Below are 22664 nucleotides of genomic sequence, written 5' to 3'. Positions count from 1 at the left end.
CTCCAGTCCATCAGGTGTAATGTTAGCAAGATTCACTGTATGAGTAGTACAAGTCTTCAGGATATAGGATACATCTTAATCTGGCATGTATATTCACTAATATCATACTATTACTTGGGACACAGACAACATCTTAATCTGGCACATATATTCACTAATATCATACTCCTGTATTACTTGCGACACAGACTACATCTGAATCAGGCACATGTATTAACTAATCCTGTATAATTACTTGGGACACAGGCTACATCCCTTATGAATCTAGCATGTTTATTAACTAATCCTGTAGTGATGGGAATTGGTCAGAATTTCACAATCAATAATAGGTTCCACTTAACGAATTGATAATTGATTATAATCGGTTAATAAGAGCAAATGTTTGTTTTTATCTGTTGTACAGTTATATCTTCATTCAAGAGTTCAAAATGTTAATAAATGTACATGAGTAATCTCTTTTAATGACAAGTATGCTTTAACCTGATAAAAATACACATTTTTCTATTGTGTTTTGTTATTTTTGTTATGCAGCTTTGTTAAATGAAAGGAACTCTTTATGGCTGATCAGTTTTATGTAACTGTTGCAATCCCCCAAACCCTTTCGTTAATACATGTGTCTATAATTTAAAACAGTGGTCAGCAACCTATTTTATCTTATGTGCCACTTTTTTCCAGATTGATTACAAAATGAATGAGCTCGTGCAATCAGTAAGAGAGTAACACTGTTAAATTTGAGATTTTTGGCTGCCCTTTATGTGCCACACAAAACCTCTTGACATGCCACCTTGTGGCATGCGTGTCATAGATTGCTGACCCCTGATTTAAAATATAGAAGAATGTGGTTTTCTTGTTTTTCATTATTTACAAATACTGTAACTGAAACAAATCATCAAAATTTGCTTAACTTTGTTAACTCAACAATTTAACAGCAATATGTGTTTCTAATTAGGAAAGTCTACACATAGGAAGAATGATATGGTTTTAGATTTGCAAGTTATGAAGAGAACCAGTAATTCAGATCGACTCAGATGGATTGGAATTATTTTATAGCTTAACCATTTACACAGGAGTTTTACTAATGTTTGTGTTTTGCATGTAACTAAAAGGGAGTTACACAATCGATTATCTTACTGGTTATCTCAGCCAACTGATGATCGATTATAATTGATAATCGGAACAATACTATTACTATTGTACTATTACTTGGGACACACTAGGCTACATCTAAATTTGGCACATATAATTAACTAATCCTGCATTTATACTTGGGATACAGGCTACATCTAAATCTGGCATGTATATTAACTGATTCTGTTCTAATACTTGGGACACATGCTACTTTTAAATCTGGCATGTATATTAACTATAGTGATGGGAATCGGTCAGAAATTCATAATCGATAATTGGTTCCACTTAACCAACTGATAATCGATTATAATCGGTTACTAAGAGCAAATCTTAATTTTTGTTTGTTATTCAGTTATATCTTTGATCAATAGTTCAAGATGTTAGTAAATGTACAGGAGTAATCTCTTTTAATGATATGTATACTTTAACCTGATAATAATATTACATTTTCGTCTATTGTGTTGTGTGTTATTTTTGTTCTACATCTTTGTTAAATGAACGCAATTTTGTATGGCTAATAAGTCATATGCAACTGAAATACTGCTAAAATCCCCCAAAATCCTTTCATTCATATGTGATGTGTCTATAATTTTAAGTGTAGAAGGACACGGTTTTCTTGTTTGTCACTGTTTACAAATACTTCAAATAATATTGCATTTAAAACTTAAACAAATCATCAAAATGTGTTTAAAGTTATTAATTCAACTATTTAACAACTTGATCATGTAATAATGGCTATATGCTCCTAATTATGAAATTTTGCACCTATGAAGTATCATATGGTTTTTTATTTGTAGTTGTGAAGGGAATTAATAAATTTCAGGTCAGCTTTAGTGGCTAGGGAGTTTTACTACCCTTTGTGCTTTGCATACAACAAAAAAGTAGTCTCCCTTTGCACATAATTGATTATGGAGTTTCACAATCGATTATCTTATTGGTTCGCTCAACCAACTGATGATCGATTATAATCGATAATCGGAACAACACTAATTAACTAATCCTATACTTTTACTTGGGACATTGGCTTTTTCTGAATATGGCATTTATATTAACTTCGTACTTAAATGAGAGAACACAACATGTTTACATAAATAATGTTCTGTCTGAACCTGAAACAATTAGATATGGAGTACCACAAGGCTCAATTCTAGGTCCACTACTATTCATTTTATTTATTAATGACCTACCACTTTTACTAAGAGACTCAATATCATCTACAGATCTCTATGCAGATGACACAACATTGTCAGACATCCAAAACACAAAGCATGAGCTCGAAATTTCTTTACAGAATGCACTAAACAAACTGGAAAACTGGTGCACATGTAATGGCATGGTGGTAAATACTGGTAAAACTAAAATATTACTTATCTCAACACGGCAAAGAAGGACAAATCTTGATAGTGATGAACTATGTCTGACATGGAAGGATACAAATCTGCAAATAGTCTGTCATGATAGGCTACTTGGTGTTCTGGTAGATAATAACCTATCATGGACTGAACATATCAAACATACCAGTAAAAAAGTCAATTCAAGTTTATGGCTTCTCAGTAGGATAAGACATTTTCTCCCTGAAAGGCACAGGAAACTATTTTATAACAGTTACATACAACCCTATTTGGACTACTGTAGTACAGTATGGGGTAATTCAAATGATAAAAACATAGCAAAGCTGGCACATCTTCAAAAAAGAGCATTTGGGCTAATATCAATCCAGAAAGAAAGCAAGGAAAGTTTAGCTGGTAGGTTAAAAATATTACCTATTAAAGACCGAATCTGTTTGAGAAAAGCCAAATTAATGTACAGGATATCTCAGAATAGTGCTCCTGAATATTTACAATCACTATTCCAGTATAGGCTACCTGGTAATTCTCCCCACCTGTGATCCATGTCTACCAAACAGTATAAAATTCCCAAACCAAATAAGGAGTTATTTAAAAAAAGTTTCCAATACTCTGGAACTCTGCTCTGGAATAGTATTCCAGCTGAGATTAGAAATGCCCACTCTATTTCCTTCTTCCAAACCCAATATATCCAGTGGCTTCAGAGATGCAGCTTAAATAAATGAATTCCTTTTTATGAGGGCCTCAAGGTAGATTAGTTTTTAGCTAATTGTGTTACCCTCTTTAAATAAGGTCATTATTATTATTACTAATCATGTACTATTGCTTGTGATACAGGCTACATCTTAATGTGGCATGTATATTAACTAATCCTGTTATCACTTGGGACACAGGTTGTAACCAAATCTGGCATGTATATTACCTAATCCTGTACTATTACTTATGACACAGGCTACATCAGAATCTGTTACATATATTACCTAATCCTGTACTATTACTTATGACACAGGCTACATCAGAATGTGTTACATATATTACCTAATCCTGTACTGTTACTTGGGACACATGCTACATCAGAATGTGTTACATATACTACCTAATCCTGTACTATTACTTATGACACAGGCTACATCAAAATCTGTTACATATATTACCTAATCCTGTACTATTACTTATGACACAGGCTACATCAGAATCTGTTATGTATATTACCTATTCCTGTACTGTTACTTGGGACACAGGCTACATCAGAATCTGTTACATATGTTACCTAATCCTGTACTATTCTTATGACACAGGCTACATCAGAATCTGTTACATATATTACCTAATCCTGTACTATTACTTATGACACAGGCTACATCAGAATCTGTTACATATATTACCTAATCCTGTACTGTTACTTGGGACACAGGCTACATCAGAATGTGTTACATATGTTACCTAATCCTGTACTGTTACTTGGGACACAGGCTACATCAGAATCTGTTATGTATATTACCTAATCCTGTACTATTACTTATGACACAGGCTACATCAGAATCTGTTACGTATATTATGTAATCCTGTACCATTACTTATGACACAGGCTACATCAGAATCTGTTACGTATATTACCTAATCCTGTAATATTACTTATGACACAGGCTGCATCAGAATCTGTTACATATATTACCTAATCCTGTACTGTTACTTGGGACACAGGCTACATCAGAATCTGTTACGTATATTACCTAATCCTGTACTGTTCCTTGGGACACAGGCTACATCAGAATCTGTTACGTATATTACCTAATCCTGTACTGTTTCTTGGGACACAGGCTACATCTAAATCTGGCATGTATATTACCTAGTCATGTATTATTACTTGGGACACAGGTTATATCCCTTATGCTTCCAGCACGTATGTTAACTAATCAGTAATTGATAATTTTGCTTTCAGTGAAACCTTCTTACATGAACTTTTTCATGATGATGAACTTGAAATTCCTAACTACAGTTTTTAAAGAAAAGACCAACATTTCTAAAAGGGTGGTGGACTTCTCATTTACATTAAGGATGTCATTTCTTTCAAACATCGATATGATCTTGAGGAAACTGGTATAGAAATAATCTGGCTTGAAATGAGTGATAATGTCCCAAAACCATTTGTATTAGGCTGTGTATATAGACAGTACTTAGTACACTATATTTCAAAATAAGCTTGAAACTCTTTCAACATCTACAGAAAGATTTGTATGATTTTGTTTAATTCAGCACTACTACATTTTACAACATTGTTATCATGTACACTTATAATGTTTTACATATGTTCACTACTACTATTTGTATGAATCCTGTAGGTACTCATCCTTGAAGCCTTGTACATATTTTATTGTAGCAGTAGAGCAATTGTCTAGTTTTTAATAGCATTTGTTGTCTAAAGACACCTCATCTTGTAAATATATATATATATATATATATATATATATATATATATATATATATATATATATATATATATATATATATATATTTGTTTGTACAAATGTAATTGTAGAAGGCCTCATGGAAGATTGGTCAGTTGACCAAATGAACTTTAAATAAAGTCATTATTATTATTATTATAATTATTATAATATAATCCTGTACTATTACTAGGGACCGCGGCTACACCCTTAATGAATCTGGCACCTATATTAACTATTTGTGTGCTTTTCTTGGGACACAGGCTACATCTTAATCTGGCATATATATTAACTTATCCTGTACTTTTGATTGGAACCCACTACATCCCTTATGAATCTAGCATATATATTAACTTATCCTGTACTTTTGATTGGGACACACTACATCCCTTATGAATCTAGCATATATATTAACTAATCCTGTACTTTACTTGGGACACAGGTTGCAACCTTTATGAATCTGGATTGTATATTAACTAATCATGTACTTTTCCTTGGTCTGAGATTGCTTAATTGCTTATAAATAAATGTTTCACTGACCAGTTCTATTTTAGAATGATTGCATGCAGATTCTTAAAATTTTCTGAATCTGTTAATTAAGTTGATGGGAAGCATTCATACTAGCATTGATAAAAGAGTAGCAACACATTAGTCAAGAAATTCGAGCTTAGTTTTGCTCCATAGCATGTATTGCCATCAGTATTCAGCACATTTTTATTAGTATTCAGGATAAGCTCTCTAAATCTCCCCTTGTAGTTGGTTCCTTAATTTCACAGTCATTTTTATGTAGTTCAAGTCATTTTTCTTTCAATATGTATACAATGATAGGCCCCTGTGCCTAATATTTTCTAACATTTCAGGAGACATCTAAGGTTCTGTCCTTTGTTTCAGTCTGAGGTCTATAAACAGACCAGTACTACCAAAGACTAAATGAAAATGCTCTTTAAAAGAAATGTTATTTGTATTTAAATTAACATTTTTCCAATTAACATCTGACAGTTTTCTTCTTTACTGTAAATGTTTAAAGACCTGATTTTCACAGTGTGGTGTTTCTTGATTTGACCTTACTTGGACAGTAGTTAAGAAAATGATCACTCAATCCTTCACGAATCATTCTTGAATGACAATCTTTTTGATGATTGCAAGACAAAATGTGGTCTTGCAGTGTTAAAGATGAACTAGTAAATGTGTCAATTGTAAAGATATTTTGATATTTATTGAATTAAATAAAAAATATTGAAATCACCTAAAACGTAAATGTCAGAATCAGATATAAGATTTGACAAGATTTTTTCAAAGTTGTCAAGAAAACCTTGATGACTTGGAGGTCTGTAACAAGTGGCAATCACTGTTGGTTTAGATTTGCATAAAGGCATATCTGTTCATATAACTTCTTCAGTTTATATCTATAGATTTTCCCTTGGGGAATAAGAAATGTAATCTGTAATATATGTACATATGATTCCACCATTTCTGTTTCTGTTGAGACTAATGACATGATCTGTCCATGGGAATGGAACTTATTTTAAACAAAATACCCAGGTCTAAGTAACCAAACCTGTAGCGTTGCATTTGTTACTTTGCTGATGGAGATTGATACAAGTTTTCCAAAAAATTGATTTACTCAGCTGATTTTCTACATACATGTATTTAACTAACCAAGACTGTCGTCATTTGTCTTCACTCTCATGTCTATACATTAGAATGACCAGCTGAGCATCAAACAGTCTTTACAGGCTGAATAAGGACAGAAATGTTCTCATAATTAATTACATTATGTCTCTAAATTTGTCACATATATATCCTGTTACACACACACACACACACACACACACACACCACTGCTTCAGATCATGTGAAAATAAAGGTTTTGGTTTTTAAAATTCTGAGTGATATCAATGATAATGTATTTGTACATCCGCTTGTATGTAAAACGATATATTTATTTCATATCTGGTATTCTCTGTAAACTGAAAAACTCTCAAAACTTGACATTAAATTTGGTCCCAGAAGTTTTCAGTTTTGTGCAGTTCCACTGCATATTAAAAACATTTGAAATCATTGACTTTGTGATCATGATTTCAAATAAATTATTGACATTTCTGCTGAAAATTGCTGTCTCTTTTGATGGACTGAAACTACTTTTTACCACTTGAATTTGTTTTGCCTTTTTAAAAATAAGTCAAATTAAGTACAGTAGAACTTCGATTATCTGTCAGGGTGTGGTACCGAGACTATGACAGATATGAGAATAGATGGATAAAAGAATATGTACATTAAAAGTATTATACAATAGGCTGGGTCATCAAATAATCATAATATCTACATATGTACATGTACCTGTTTTTAATATTTTGATGTACAATGCCCTGACGGTTAGCAGAGACTGACAGTTAATAGGGTGACGGATAATTGAAGTTCTACTGTAAGTCATTAATGTACACAAAATATGATATTACCTTTACTTATTCTTTTGCATCATTGTCACTGTTGTGAAAGGTTCGGTCCATTTTTTGAGCAGTTTTGTAAGATTGTGTTTGGACAAGTAGATCTTAAGGCCATGTCCTTTGCTTACATTCACACACCACAGAAAAACAATATTTTGACAGAGTAGGAAATGTTCACATTAATCTTCATACTTGATACTTACATTCTTACTTTCAGTGTTATTTTGACTTGATACTTACATTCTTACTTTCAGTGTTATTTTGACTTGATACTTACGTTCTTACTTTCAGTGTTATTTTGACTTGATACTTACCTTCTTACTTTCAGTGTTATTTTGACTTGATACTTACATTCTTACTTTCAGTGTTATTTTGACTTGATACATGTACTTACATTCTTACTTTCAGTGTTATTTTGACTTTGATACTTACATTCTTACTTTCAGTGTTATTTTGACTTGATACTTACATTCTTACTTTCAGTGTTATTTTGACTTGATACTTACATTTTTACTTTCAGTGTTATTTTGACTTGATACTTACGTTCTCACTTTCAGTGTTATTTTGACTTGATACTTACGTTCTCACTTTCAGTGTTATTTTGACTTGATACTTACGTTCTTACTTTCAGTGTTATTTTGACTTGATACTTACATTCTTACTTTCAGTGTTATTTTGACTTGATACTTACATTCTTACTTTCAGTGTTATTTTGACTTGATACTTGCATTCTTAGTTTCAGTGTTATTTTGACTTGATACTTACGTTCTTACTTTCAGTCTTATTTTGTCTTGATACTTACGTTCTTACTTTCAGTGTTATTTTGACATGATACTTACATTCTTACTTTCAGCATGTTCTTCATTGTCTTTGAAGATCCATTGTAAAAAACACTGCAGTACTGGGACAAGTGTAAGGTAAGTGATCATGTTTTTTTCTTCAAAATTTTGGTTTGTTAGTCAGACATGGAATTCTGAACAAAAATGTAAAGCAGTTTGTACGTGGTTTAGCTATTTTGAAAGGATCCATGCTTATTTTCCTTTTTTTTTCTCTATGTGTCTTACTGAATTGCACATTACAATCATCTTCCTGGTGTCCCCTGCCATTGCTGGCTGCAGTGAAACTTTATCTTCTTTGTTGATCTTGCTGCCTGCACCCTACTTTTTTGTTTTGTTGGCGCAGATACTTAAAATAATTATAAAAAACTTGGTGTAAAAAAGGCGTAAAGAGTGGTTAGTGTTTGGTGCTTTGCTGCCCCACATTAGAAAACACCAAGTGCTATCGTGGGTGGTATGGTTGGTGCTGTCATGGATGTACTTTTTTGGGCTCACATTGCCATGTATCAGTCCCTAACCCTCGACCTTTATCTGCTACTAAGAGAAACCTCCATATGATAAATAGGACCAAACTAATGTACAACATCCAAGCTCACCTAACAACTTGCTTACCTCCTACCACAGAACAACTCAATAACTGCCTGCGTTCATTGCTTGACAAACATGCTCCAGCTACCAAGTGCAGAGTATCAATTTAAATGTGTTCTTCATGGTATAGCAGTGTTAGGGACCAGCTTCGCACTGCTAAAAGAGACCGCCGTAAAGCTGAGAGGCTCTGGCTTTCCACCAGACTCACTATTCATAAGCAAATCTATGAAGTCGCTAAGAAGAATGTCACAAATATAGTCCATGCAGTGAAATCAGCCCACTACACTACTAAGATCATGGAAAGTTCCAGCTGCAAAGAGCTCTTCGAGATTACTAACAAGCTAATGTCAAGGAACAAATCAACACCACTTCCAACTACCTTCTCTCCAGTCATCCTTCCGGACACGTTTGCAAATTTCTTCCGTGACAAAGTACAAACCATTAGAGATAAGCTTGACACCACAATTTCAATTGACTCGTCGTCACCATACGGTTGGGATACAGAATTTGAGCGGCAACCATTAGCAGCATTTGAACCTGTCTCTATGGATTTTGTACGTACAATCCTGATGAAGAGTGCACCAAAGTTATGTGAACTTGATCCAATTCCAACAACACTGCTGCTTGAGTGCTTAGATCCAGTATTGCCTTCATTAACTGATGTTATTAATACCTCTCTCTCATCTGGTGAATTCCCATCATTTTTCAAAACTGCCATTGTAAAGCCTCTGCTGAAGAAAGCAACACTAGACCATAATGATTTAAAGAACTACCGCCCAGTTTCTAACCTCCCATTCATATAAAAAAATCTTAGAAATGGTTGTTTTATCCCAGCTTGTATCTCATCTAAATTCAAACAGTCTTTTTAGCAATGTACAATCTGCATATCGCCCTTGCCACAGTACTGAAACTACTCTTCTAAAAGTAATTAATGACATTCTCTCTGCGTTGGATAGCGGAAAGATTACAGTCCTCACCCTCCTTGATTTGTCTGCAGCATTTGACACAATAGACCATGATATATTACTTCACCATCTCCAGCATGTATTTGGCATTCATGATACAGCCTTACTGTGGTTCAAGTCCTACTTGGTCAACAGGACACAAATTGTATCTGCAAATGGAATACACTCCAGCCCAGTTGGTCTATGTTGTGGTGTTCCACAGGGGTCTGTTCTTGGACCTGTTCTCTTCATTCTGTACACTCAGTCACTCTCAAGTGTCATAGATCATCATCCAGTGTCTCACCAATTGTACACTGATGACACCCAAATATACAAATCTAGCCACACAACTGAAGTTGATGCTACCATCCAAGGTGTAGAGAGGTGCATTTCTGATGTGAAATCATGGATGACATGTAACAAGCTGCAGATGAATGATGATAAAACTGAGGCCATTCTGATCACAACACAAAGACTTTCTCATTCACATCCTTTACCTCAAACAATAAATATCAGCAACACCAACATTAAATTCACACAATCAGTATGAAACCTAGGTGTTACTCTGGACAGTACTCTCACATTGCACCAGCATGTCATGAACATATGCAAGGCTGCATATCTTGAGCTGAGATGCATCAGCTCAATTCACAAATATCTTTCAGTTGATGCCACTAAAACACTTGTGTGTTCATTAGTACTTTCAAGACTGGACTATTGTAACTCAATTCTGTTTGGTTCATCTCAATATCTGCTCCAGAAACTTCAAAAAGTTAAAAACACAGCTGCTCAGATCATACTTAGAGTACCACGACCATAGCACACCTCCCAGCTGCTCTGTACCTACACTGGCTATCCATTCGATCCAGAATCAAACACAACATTTGTTCTCTGTGCTACATTTCACTGTCAGACTCTAGTCAAACTTACCTATCCGACCTCACCCATGTGTACGCACCAGCAAGATACTTACATTCCTCTTCTGACTGTCGTAAACTCATTATTCCCACTATGAAAACAAAGTCATATGGACAGCATTCTTTTGCATACCAGGGCCCAGCAACATGGAATGAATTGCCCACTGAACTTAGACACAAAGACACAGTGATCCCATTCAAGAGTGCTCTCAGAACTCACTTATTTCGACTGCAAGAACAAACTTGCCTATTATTACATTTTTTTAATTACTACTTGCTTATTACATCACCACAATTATGAACATTTACATGACATTCTTATAAATTGCTGCAGTAAATTCATACTTATAGTCTTTTTGATACTAAAATATTGTTCAGTTATTATTACGTGTTTATAGAGTATAAGAATTTGCACAGTAAATATAGATTACAACTAAAATGACAGTGCTTACAGAGAAGTAGCACCATCATGGGTGTTTTCATTTACTTGGTGCCCTGTTGCTAGCAAAATGAAATTGCATTTTCATTTTGGTCATGGTCAGAATCTGTGCCTTCTATAATGCATATTTTCTTGTCCACGTGTCCAATTTTATTACAGCATGGAAATTAGGCTGCTAAATGTGTTAGACTGCATTAAATCGAAACTTAATGAATGCAAACACCTTCTAATTGGTGAGGTAAATTTTACATTAAAAAAGAGAGAGAGAGTAGTGTTAGCTGTTGCTGATGTGAGAGTGTGTGTGTGATTAGCATTTTTAACAAAGCTTTAACCATTTTTCAGTCATATTGCTATGATGTCTGCAGTGTAGCAGTTTATAGTGATGTCTAGCTCTGGGGCATCATGCCGCATACATGTAGCATAATGTCCCACCTAGTCACATTATCCTGACACCAGGCCGACTAGTCATAACACTAACCTCTTAATGCTGAGCACCTAGTGAGGCAGCTTTTAGTAACATGTGAGAGAGTATTGTTAGTTGTTGTTGATGTGAGAGAGTAGTGTTAGCTGTTGTTGATGTGAGAGAGTAGTGTTAGCTGTTGTTGATGTGAAAGAGGATTATTAGCTTTTGTTGATGTGAGAGAGTAGTGTTAGCTATTGTTGATGTGAGAGAGTAGTGTTAGCTGTTGTTGATGTGAGAGAGTAGTGTTAGCTGTTGTTGATGTGAGAGAGTAGTGTTAGCTGTTGTTGATGTGAGAGAGTAGTGTTAGCTGTTGTTGATGTGAGAGAGTAGTGTTAGCTGTTGTTGATGTGAGAGAGTAGTGTTAGCTGTTGTTGATGTGAGAGAGTAGTGTTAACTGTTGTTAATGTGAAAGAGGATTATTAGCTGTTGTTGATGTGAAAGAGGATTATTAGCTGTTGTTGATGTGAAAGAGGATTATTAACTGTTGTTGATGTGAGAGAGGATTATTAGCTGTTGTTGATGTGAGAGAGGATTATTAACTGTTGTTGATGTGAAAGGATTGTTAGCTGTTGTTGATGTGAAAGAGGATTATTAGCTGTTGTTGTTTGTGAAAGAGGATTATTAGCTGTTGTTGATGTGAGAGAGGATTATTAGCTGTTGTTGATGTGAGAGAGGATTATTAACTGTTGCTAATGGGAGGGAGGATTATTAGCTGTTGTTGATGTGAAAGAGGATTATTAACTGTTGTTGATGTGAGAGAGTAGTGTTAGTTGTTGTTGATATGAAAGAGGATTATTAGCTGTTGTTGATGTGAAAGAGGATCATTAACAGTTGTTGATGTGAGAGAGGATTATTAACTGTTGTTGATGTGAGAGAGGATTATTAACTGTCGTTGATGTAAGAGAGTAGTGTTAGTTGTTGTTGATATGAAAGAGGATTATTAGCTGTTGTTGATGTGAAAGAGGATTATTAACTGTTGTTGATGTGAGAGAGGTTTATTAGCTATTGTTGATGTGAAAGAGGATTGTTAGCTGTTGTTGATGTGAAAGAGGATTATTAACTGTTGTTGATGTGAGAGGATTATTAGCTGTTGTTGATGTGAGAGAGGATTATTAACTGTTGTTGTTTGTGAAAGAGGATTATTAGCTGTTGTTGATCTGAAAGAGGATTATTAGCTGTTGTTGATGTGAGAGAGGATTATTAGCTGTTGTTGTTTGTGAAAGAGGATTATTAGCTGTTGTTGATCTGAAAGAGGATTATTAGCTGTTGTTGATGTGAGAGAGGATTATTAACTGTTGTTGATGCAAGAAAGAACTATTAACTGTTGTTGATGTGAGAGAGTTGTGTTAGCTGTTGTTGATGTGAAAGAGGATTATTAGCTGTTGTTGATGTGAAAGAGGATTATTAACAGTTGTTGATGTGAGAGACTGATTATTAACTGTTGTTGATGTGAGAGAGGATTATTAACTGTTGTTGATGTGAGAGAGTAGTGTTAGCTGTTGTTGATATGAAAGAGGATTATTAGCTGTTGTTGATGTGAAAGAGGATTGTTAGCTGTTGTTGATGTGAAAGAGGATTATTAACTGTTGTTGATGTGAGAGAGGATTATTAGCTGTTGTTGATGTGAGAGAGGATTATTAACTGTTGAAGATGTGAAAGAGGATTATTAGCTGTTGTTGATGTGAGAGAGGATTATTAACTGTTGTTGATGTGAGAGAGTAGTGTTAGCTGTTGTTATGAAAGAGGATTATTAACTATTGTTGATGTGAGAAAGGATTATTAACTGTTGTTGATGTGAGAGAGGATTATTAACTGTTGCTAATGGGAGGGAAAACTATCAGCTATTGCTAATGGGGGTCATCAACTGTTTCTAATCAGAGAGGACTATAAACTGTTGCTAATCAGAGAGAGGACTATAAGCTGTTGCAAGTGGGGGAGAGGACTATTAGCTATTTATAATTGGAGACAGGACTATTCAGTATTGCTAATGGGAGAAAAAACTATAAGCTGTTACTAATGGGAGAGAGGACCGTCATCTGTTGCTAATGGGAAAGAAGATTTTATAGTAATTGCTAATTAGAAGACTATAAGCTGTTGCAAATGGGAGTGAGGACTTAGCTATTGGTCTGACGGTAGGATTCAAACCCACACACTTTGGCACATCAGCACAAGTAAGTTATTTAGTGCCAAGGCAGATGGAGTACAGTGGCTTGCCCAATGACAAACCACAGTAGCTGACCCAGGTTGGTCTGACGGTAGGATTCAAACCCACACACTTTGGGTTACAAGTCTGGCAAGCTAACCACTGAGTCAGTGCAGCACCCACTTGTGAGAACTGGTTCATCAAACTAAAATATAGGAAAAATACAGTGACTTTCAACTGAAATAACTCCCAAAATATTGCTTTGACTTTACTCAAATATTGCTTACACTTTACTCAAATATTGCTTACAGTTGAAGTAGCTTCTCTGTGAAATTCACAACTTTTGGTATGTTAGAAAATATTGGTATATGCCAGTGAGCATGGTGGGGGGATTATAGCAATTTTCTTAAAAAGATCCATGTGAAGGAATAAATGAGTGTGGATTCAGTGTGTTCTTTAAAGCACAAAAACCTCTCCATTGTGTGGAAGGTAGTGTGCATTCCTGCTATGTTTCTGTGCCAGGATCTTACAGACATCAATCCTTGTTCAGTATCTTTTAATTAAGAACAGATCTTGTTTTTAACCCATTAATATAGAGGTCATTTATTTCAATTAGGGCATGGGAATAGTGGGGAATCTCCATAAGCTTTACCTTTTAGTTTTTTAATTACCTGATGTTCTGTATACATGGCAAGAAAAGTGCAACTTACCTATGTAAATGATCACAAAAGTGCAATTCATCTATGTAAATGATAACAAAAGTGCAATTTATCCTGTAAGTGAATACCAAAATTACAATTTATACATGTAAATGATCACAGAAGTTTAATACATCTGTTTAAGTTATCACAAAAGTGAAATTTATCCATGTAAATGATAACAATAGTGCAATTATCTATGTAAATGATTGCAAAGATACAATTTATACATGTAAATGATCACAAAATTTCAATAGATCTGTGATCACAAAAGTGAAGTTATCTATGTAAATGATCGCAAAGATACAATTTATACATGTAAATGATCACAAAATTTAAATAGATCTGTGATCACAAAAGTGCAGTTATCTATGTAAATGATCACAACATGCAATTATCAGTATAAGTGATCACAAAAGTGCAGTTATCTATGTAAATGATCACAACATGCAATTATCAGTATAAGTGATCACAAAAGTGCAGTTATCTATGTAAATGATCACAACATGCAATTATCAGTATAAGTGATCACAAAAGTGCAATTTATCAATGTAAATAATCACAAAAGTTCAATGATTATTTATCTTGTGTACATCATTTGGTTGTGGTAATGTCTTGAATTTATATTGTGATGTGAACAAACATGCAAGCAATTAAACAAAAATTCAGTATATAATACAATTTTCACACATGGTTACAAGATTTTAAATTGAAGAACTCCATTTATTCAAATACATTTTTATTACAGTTAGTACATAACAAGGCAGATACAATTTATTTTGATCAATTATTTTAGTGACCTGTGCAAGCAGGAGAGTTAGGTATGCATTGGTAAATTTTGCTTCTTCCTACACTTTCATTCATCATATACTAATAGAGTCTGTTGTGGCATTACTCCCCCCCTCCTTTTCATTTGTCTAGCTTACTGTATTCACTCGTGTGTAGTGCAACCAAATGCAGACAGCATAGACCCAGATCTGATGTAACATAACTTATTGACGGATAAGGGTTTATGCTGTTTGTTCTACCATTTCAGGTGAGCAGAATCAGGATCTGCGATGTAATGTTCACAGTTCAGTGTATATTACGCATACATAGCTATGGTATGCCCTACCTGGTGGAAATTGTTCGTTTCATTGGGAAAGATAGTGTGGCTTGCTTTGTGATAGAAGGTCTTAGATATAAGCCCTACTGTGGTCATTATTGTTGAAGTTCTTGCTCTGTTGACCTATGATAGCAATAAATCAACATGATGATTCCAAATCATGATAACTTTTGGCCTGTAAAATATGGGTCCATCTTTCTGTGATGGCTGCTTCACAAAGGGGACCATATTTTGAAGGATTTTACATGTGTTACCTTTGTGGGTTTTTATACACTTGTTCTTGTAGTTTGCCTCTTGTACTTTATGTTTACATATTTTTGGAAGATGTTTATTTTCCTAAAGTTTTTGTGCAAGACTTCATATTTTACATTTTTTTAATGTTACCAGTAGCTAGCCACTATTGTGCTGAAGTGCCACAAAATGCTGCTATGTACATATCTACATATGTTGACCAACAGGCTTATTGATTTTTTTAATAGGACAACCAAACACTACTTCCTACACCCCAACCTCCAACTCTTTAGGGCAAGAAGAAGCCATTTGTCCTTGGCCTGTTGTTAACATTTTATGGAGTTGCCTGCTGTTAACATTTTATGGAGTTGGTTTTCTCTTATCAGAGGGAAACCAGCTTAAAAAACCAATACATTTGTACTTTTATAAACTGTAGCATCTGTGACATCTACTTTATAATACTTGTGTATTTTTTTCTAACAGTGTTGTATTATTATCCAAGCCTGGGTTCTATTGTATTTTACCTAGCTACTTCAAAAAGAAATTAGAAGGCTTTGGAGCACAGACCATACACTGGGGGGGGGGGGGGTCACCAGTTATGTACTTGCATCATATCAAAGGAAAGTTTTTCACAGTTACTTGCGTCCTGCCAAGGAAGTCTGGATAAGTTCTGGCCCTTGTTTTTTAGCTATCATTTGTATCAGGGAGACTTTAAAATCATGTTGCTTCAGCAGGAGAATTTGGATTTGGTCTGTCGCTTGAACTGTCTTTGCACAAATACTACTGGAGGTAGACAAATGAAATTTTGTAGGCATGTTTCTTTTGCATATATGCCATTTATTTTTGAACTGCTGTCTGCATAGACCCAAATTTGATGTCACTTAATGCACAGACAGAGCAGAGTCTGTGCAGTGTGTTAAATTAAGAATGGTAAGTAGATAAAAAAAAACATATCCCCTGTAGCTTTATGTAACAGCAGATCAAGGTGTATATTATTTACAGATTGCCTTTATTGGAATCAGAAGCCACAAAAGTGTTTTTCACATTTTAATCATTGGCATCAGCATTTGTCTGGATGTATGCAGCAGGTTAGAAGTTTATTTTTAAGGTTTTATTTATGGGTGACATAATGGAACTGTGCATTAGGATTTCACTGCTGTGTGTTCATTAGCAGATTCTTGGCCATGTTTGGTACTCATTACCCAATGTTACTAATTGTTTTTCTCACAATTTATTTGAATAAGTCTGAGATTAATGTTTATGTTTAAGGTTTGATCTTTGTAGACAGCTGGTTAAAACGTGTTTATTGTTTGTAGGAAGAAACTGACATTAAATTTCACATATGTGTGTTAAACAGCATGTACCTAACTTTTTAATATGCTTAATGATGTTAAGTACATTCTATCTGAAGCCATATTTGAATGGTAAAATAAAATAAATTGATTTTGAGATGCATTAGTGATCACAAGAGCTTATTCTGGTAGGATTTGCATGCCTTTGAAATATTTAATTGTACTTCTCTTACTTGATTTGATTCAAAATACATTTTTAACAGGATTAAACAATACAGGTCTCTCTTAATCAATATTTACAGCGCAACAAGCACTTCCCCAAGTTGCAGATCAAACGCTGCTTTGCTTGTATTAGGTTCCCACAGAAGTGCTTGTGGCTATTGATGTGATGGTCAATTGACTCTTTTCATGTTTTAATAAACTAGAAAATGCCATGATAATACTATTTACACTGAAAAAGAATTAAAAGATTAAAACATGAATTTCACCTGACTTAAGACCTATTTCATTGGTGTTTATTCTTTTCAATGTTGCCACCTGTTAGCGTTTACCAGAATTTTTCATTGATGGCTAATTCACCATATACATATATTATTATTTACAAAATGTCTGTTTTTAAAAAAATTAAAACGTAACATTTTCATGGTGTTGATTATAACATTTATTTCATTAACTGCCTCTTATGATGATAAACTGAGTGATGTCATGGTTACATTACCAGTTGTCAGTGTGATTTTCTTCACATTCTACACATGGGGACAAATTTTTCATATTTTCTTTGACTAACAAAATGCGATCCATGCCAGGCATTGCATTATAAATGGGTTCGCAAGTTATCAGGGAACGAGTTTTCAAGGAATGAGTTATCAAGGAAGCAGTGTAATACATAACACACACACACACACACACACATGCATCCAGAGGACACAAACCATTTTCTTTAATCCATAATAAAAATGAATCGAACATATAATGTTAACCTTATCTGTCTGGCTGTTTGCCCATCTCTTATTTATAGGGTCTTTATTCTTTAGTGTGTGGATCCAACATGGAGAGAACTAAATTGTCATGCCAAAAGTTGGTTGCCTTGAGCTACATTTCACACTTCAGTTACTTTTTTAGTTTTGACATCAATGACTAGTGTGTCATAAAACGTGGGGACTATACAGTCATGTGAATTTGTCTATTGTCCATTGTTATCCATATCATCACATCAAAAGTGTTCAAAGCAGAGGTTGCTCATAACAGGCTTTACTGCAACTTGTTCTGCTTTGTTACATTTATGTTGAAGCTGTTCTAAGCACTGCATTGCAAGGAAACAAATATGATTATGAAGTCTTGGTAGATTCTAGCTTCGACACTTAGATATATTTCAGAGGTTTTACGATAGTCCAAATAAAAATAACTACTAAACCTGAACATTCCCATAACTTTTTGTGTTCAGTCTTGAATCTGAATGATCACAGTTAGACAAATTACCAACATTGGCCATATAAGAAACTTGTACACTTTGAAAGACAAGGTAATCATCATTGCCTTTGCAGAAGCTGGGAGACTTCATTGTAGGAGAGTCTTGTTAGGCAGTAGAGAAGAAAGACAGGACATACAATGACTTTTGAGAGTGACATCATCATCAGAAGAATTTAAGGAATTGGAGGCAACACATTGAACTCCACCAACAAGGCAAACTTTAAAATTATCATTTTAAGGGCCAGTCATAAAATTAAGAAAGACATGATTTCAATATTGCTAAAAATATTTATCTTTTATTATATTTTCAAAAAAGTATAGGTTCAGTTTGGGTAGTGCATGACTGAGAGGAAAGACCAGTGAAACATTGGAGCACTGATGTATTATCACACAACAATACAAAGCAAAATTATCATGATTTTAACATGTATTATATCACATATGTGTTACATGGCAGAACAGTTTGTTGGTACCAAATTCTGGGTAAAAAATTATGGGTTTGCATTTTACACCGTTGTCTAATATCAAACTGAAATTGTCCATTTCCAAAGTTTAATGCAATTTTCCTGAATATATTCTGGTATATGATGGAACTTTTAATGCAAGCATGTGCTACAATATGGACTTTGATTTTTACTTAAATTGCTATGCTAATTGCAATGCTGATGATAAAAAGACAGCTGTCTCTGGTGATCTACCATTTCAGGTGACCCTCAGATTTCTGGCCTCTTGAAGTCTTAGAGTCAAGCTCCTTTTAACATGGAATTGTGGATCTGCCAAAGAGCACAACTATAAATGGTCCAGTTACTCAAGTTTTTCTTTTTTTTTCTTGACAAATTTACCATGTGATTACTTAAATTAGGAATAGATCAGCTTTAGGATAGACCTGAAATTAGACTGACAATTAAGTAGTTTAGTGTTGGGTATTATGCAAGCTAGATATTTCTAGATAGGGAACATGTGGTTTGTGTTTGTGCTTTACAATTGATGTGGTTGTGGCAGGTAATTCATCAGCTCATGATTAGGAAGGTATTAAGGTATCAGACAAGAGAGATAATTGGTTGTATGTCTTTACCCTCATCAACAGCCAGAGGTTAGTTGGTGATATCTGTATTCTTGTTGAAGTCGTCATCTGTAGCTCCCTTCCTTTCCCAGCAGTGTTTTTCTTTTAGTGATCTTTACCTTAATTTAATTTTGTTTCCCATTCTGATATAGACAGCATAAGAAAAGTACATTGTTAAAGTCCAGTTATCTGTTCTACTATTCCATGGTATAATGGAAGCAGACACGGACAGAATATCATATAGTACTGACCAAACTACAGTTTGAGTTCTGGACCCTATGTAGAGAGTAAGGCTCAGACATGAGTCCATAGATGCAGGTCTGGACCATGTGTAGAGAGTGAGATTTAGACATCAGTGAACATTTTGAATTCTGGACCCTATGCAAAGAGTGAGGCTTAGACATGAGTGCAGTTTGAGGTCTGGACCCTTATGCAGAGAGTGAGGCTTAGATGTGAGTTTACAGATTGAGGTCTTGACCCTATGCAGAGAGAGTGAGGCTTAGACATCAATGTAGTTTGAGGTCTGGTCCCTATGCAGAGAGTGATATTTAGACATGAGTGCACAGTTTGAGACCCACTCTGCCTTAAATGCAGTTTGAGGTCAGGACCCTAGGCAGAGACCAAGGCTTAGATACAAATTTATAGATTGAGGTCTGGACCCTATACAGAAATATGAGGCTTAGACATGAGTGCGCAGTTTGAGACTCACTCTCTGGCTTAAATGCACAGTTTGAGGTCTGGAGGCTATGAAGAGAGTGAGACTTAGAAATGAGTGCACATATTGAGGTCTGGACACATAATGCACAGAGTGGGGCTTAAACACAAGTGTACAGTTTGAGATGCACTCTGACTTATGCACAGATAGTTATCTGGGCTGCACAGACAAAGGTGCAGACTGAAGCTTAAGTTCAGATGTACAGACTGAGGCTTAGAATTGAATGCAAAAATTTGGACCTAGATTCAGATACTCTTTTCTACAGACAGCACTTATGTACCTTTTAGTGGGGTGCAATTTCAGAGGTGCATTTAAAATCAACATTGTGCCCTAAACAGCACAAAAACATATTCATTATATCCATGCATTTCTCTTTGTCTTTACTTTCAACTAATCCATGTTCCAGTTCAAAGAGATACTTAAGTTCCTTTTCCAATTCAAAGAGATACTTAAGTTCCTTTTCCAATTCAAAGAGATACTTAAGTTCCTTGCTTTACTACTATCATCTGTTTGATTCATTGATTCAGCTCATATTATTCTATACCACTAGGATGACACTTACATTGTCTGCGGGCCCAGAGTGGCCGAGTGGTCTAAAGCGCTCTCCGTTACGGATCACTGCCATCTCACCTCTGTCTGCGTGTGTTCGAGTCTAGGATTCGGCTAATGTGGGTATGTGAGAAAGCTTGCCAGTAGCTTCTCGTGGGTCAGTGGTTCTTCCCGGGGTTTTCCCTGGTTCTTCCTCCACCATTAATACTGGCCGCCATGCATAGCCTATCGTGTGCTGAAAAATGGCGTTAAACCCAACAACAACAACAACAACATTGTCTGCCATGGGCAGAATCTCAGATTTTGTATTATTTATGTTACTGAATAGTTCAGTTTTGATTTTGGTATTTTATGATACAGTTTCTGGTGGTGGTGGTTGGGTTAGTTTTAATGGCGTTTAACATAGTACTGGCTATGTCATGTTGAGAAAATGGAATATAAGTGTGTTCCCAAGGAAACACTGAGGCAGCTGACCAAGGCTGGCCTATGGTTACTGTACAGCAACACAAGTAGGTTATCTAGTCCTGTGGCATTTGGAGTTAAGAACACACTACAGTAGCCATCCTGGACTGATCCACTGATAGGATTTGAACCAGGACAGTTTCAGTTACAAGACCAGTGACTCTGCCTTTATTAGTTGACTCTTAAGAAAAGCAGGAAGTCACATTGTTCTACATCTCCAAGCCAGCAGGTGAATCAAACTTTTTAAGTCTTATCAAAAGTTATTTTGCCAGTCTTCAATTTTATATATATATATATATATATATATATATATATATATATATATATATATATATATATATATATATATATATATATATATATATATATTATTTTTGTTTCATGTTAACAAGATATTATCTCCATGAAACATGATAATAACTTGTTTGAAAGAGATATATGTTTATTTAAGTAAAATATTACTTCATTTAAATAACATATTTTTTAAACAAGATATTTCAATTAAAGAAGATAATAATTTTCTTGATATTATCGTACTTAAACAAGATAATATTTTGTTTAAACAAGTTTTAACACAGTATTTTGTGGCACTATCCAGCCACTGTAAATACATTAATTATTTAAGTAAAATATACTTACAGCTGATTTAATATAATGTGGAAATTACTGTGTTCCAAACAGGCACTTGAGAATTGAAAGCTATTTTAGAATAGCTCCATTTTTGGTTTGGTTCTTTGAAATTGTGACTATTTAATGATCATTGTTAGTTTTAGTTTTTTTTTTTTTCTTCATGTTTAGTTGGACCCACTTTTCACATTTTCCAGGTGAAAGATCATATAATGAAAAGTCCTGATGTTTGCAACTGCCAAATGTATTAGTTATCTGACTTGCAATTAAGAGCTGCTAAGGGATGTTTAGCTTAACTTTGGCTAAATTATTTATTATGCCATTGTCAGTGAACCACACTGAAATGGGCCATTTCATTTCAAACATACTGGATTTCAAAAGGTGGAATGAATTGAACCTATGTGAGATTGCTTGGAATTTGCTAATTAATAGGTTTTCTGTGCCAAGATGCAACAGGGAACATCAAGAATTCTGCATTCAGACACTGTGTTGATTCTAAGCAGCAATTTACTGGATGTTTATTCCAATAGGTTTTCTGCTTCTAAAGATGAATAGTGCCACAATTGTGGTTAGGGCAGATTGCTACCTTTTTGTTGGTCTGTCCACTGTTATGTCTCAACATCTGTCTGGCCATGTTAAGCAGCTTAATCAGTTTTTAGGTTCAGTGGTGAGGCAGTCATTTTTTGGTATCACATTTCTGTGGTTTTTTTTTTTTAGACCAATTCTTTCCATCACAATGCCAACACTGGTTTCC

At 34.7% G+C, this 22664-nt stretch overlaps 1 protein-coding gene across 1 annotated transcript in view; it reads left to right on the top strand.

The window, feature by feature from the left end:
• LOC149803230 (uncharacterized) overlaps nt 1-22664 on the top strand; it is a 425110-nt gene that overhangs the window by 8484 nt on the left and 393962 nt on the right. Inside the window, exon 2 of the mRNA XM_089952861.1 lies at nt 8222-8285. The gene's annotated coding sequence lies outside the window, so the exon portion shown is untranslated. The remainder of the gene's footprint in view (nt 1-8221; nt 8286-22664) is intronic.

This window comes from Sinohyriopsis cumingii, chromosome 3 (genome assembly GCF_028554795.1).
Source record: "Sinohyriopsis cumingii isolate HCF-2022 chromosome 3, ASM2855479v2, whole genome shotgun sequence".
Taxonomy (NCBI): domain Eukaryota; kingdom Metazoa; phylum Mollusca; class Bivalvia; order Unionida; family Unionidae; genus Sinohyriopsis; species Sinohyriopsis cumingii.
The sequence above is the reverse complement of the archived record's forward strand: the minus strand, read 5'-3'. Positions and strand labels throughout refer to the sequence as shown.